The 1,687-nt window shown below is 42.3% G+C and overlaps 1 protein-coding gene across 2 annotated transcripts in view; it reads left to right on the top strand.

Annotated features, from left to right (window-relative positions):
- Positions 1-1,687, top strand: part of Vcl (vinculin) — a 105,565-nt gene that overhangs the window by 29,093 nt on the left and 74,785 nt on the right. The window lies entirely within an intron of this gene.

The following is a 1,687-nucleotide window of genomic DNA, read 5'->3' as shown; positions in this document are numbered from 1 at the left end:
AATTTAGGGCCTTGCACATACTAGGCATGTACTCTGCCGCAGAGTTATAGCTCTGGCCCTGGAGCCTCATTTCTTAACATGAAGAATTTGAAATAGACTGCTGTATTCTTTTTACTCTACAATTCCCAGTCTCTGAAATGGAAGGAACATATCTTATGTTTCTTTGAGTGGATGTTGAGGATACATACCCTGTGGTGATGTCCTGTTTTTTGTTAATTTGGTGGCCCTCCAAAAGACAACTGTAAGTGGCTGCAAAGTCTATGGAAGAATTTTGAGTTGAGAGAGAATAAAGCCTTTGGGCATGGAAGCCCTTGCACATTGGAGCTGATTCAGATAAATGTCTACTAACATTTATCCAGTTTTTTTTTTTTTTAAGTTTTATTTTATGTGTATTTGTGTATTGCCTGCATGTAGGTAAGTGCACCCGTGTCGTGCAATGCCCGCAGAGGTCAGAAGAGGCTGTTGGATCCCCTGGGACTGGAGTTAGGGACAGTTGTTAACTGCCATGTGGGTGATGGGATTTGAACCCGGGTCTTCTGCCAGAACAACCAGTGTTCTTAACCACTGAGCCATCTCTCCAGCTCCCATTTAGTCAGTCTTAATTGATACATTTGGTCTTAGTTGTTGGGTTAGAATAAACAGCTGCTGCCAAGGCAGCTTAACTTGAATCTGAGGAAACTATGCGGCGTTGGATGAGCTTGTTTGACATTAGAACTTGCCACTGACATGGTTCATCTGCTGTTTAACCCATGTGATTGTGTTCTTATTTGTGCACATACTTATTAGTTTATTGAAACTGTTTAAAAGTTGAAACTCTATGCACTGGTAGTTTCTCATATTTTATAAATTGTTATGTACTGAGGATATTGTTGATACATTATGGATTTTTTTAAGACAGAGTCTCTCTATGTGGACTTTGCCCACCATCAACTTGCTATGTTCCCTTGAACTCTTTGTATCCTCTGCTGGCCTCAAACTCATGATGCTTTTGCCTCAGCCTGTGAGTGCTGGTATTATAGGCATGTGCCATCATACCTTGCTCACATTTTGGAGTTTCTTGTATTTTTCTGACTGTGAAGGCAATACTTATTTTTTAATCAAATTTATGGGGCTGGAGAGATGGCTCAGCAGTTAAGAACACTGACTGTTCTTGCAGAAGACCTGGGTTTGGATCCCAGCACCGACATGGCAGCTAACAACTGTCCATAACTCCAGTTTCATGGGATCCGACAATATACCTTGCTCACATTTTGGAGTTTCGTGTATTTTTCTGACTGTGAAGGCAATACTTATTTTTTAATCAAATTTATGGGGCTGGAGAGATGGCTCAGCAGTTAAGAACACTGACTGTTCTTGCAGAAGACCTGGGTTTGGATCCCAGCACCGACATGGCAGCTAACAACTGTCCATAACTCCAGTTTCATGGGATCCGACAATCTCTTCTGTCCTCCACAGGCATTGCACAACATGGGTGCACTTACCTACACGCAGGCAATACATGCATACACATTAAAAAAATAATAATAAGGCCGAGCTTGGTGGCGTACACCTTTAATCCCAGCAGATCTAAGTCCAGCCTGGTCTACATAGTGAGTTCCAGACCAACTGGGGCTACAGTTGTCTCAAAAAGACCAAAAAAAAAAAAAAAAAAGGGGCCCTTTAAAACCCGGGGGGGGGGGTACGGGCT

This window comes from Nannospalax galili, unplaced genomic scaffold (assembly GCF_000622305.1).
Source record: "Nannospalax galili isolate Female #2095 unplaced genomic scaffold, S.galili_v1.0 scaffold83, whole genome shotgun sequence".
NCBI classification, from domain to species: domain Eukaryota; kingdom Metazoa; phylum Chordata; class Mammalia; order Rodentia; family Spalacidae; genus Nannospalax; species Nannospalax galili.
Note: the sequence above shows the minus strand (reverse complement) of the source record. Positions and strands in the feature narration are given on the sequence as shown.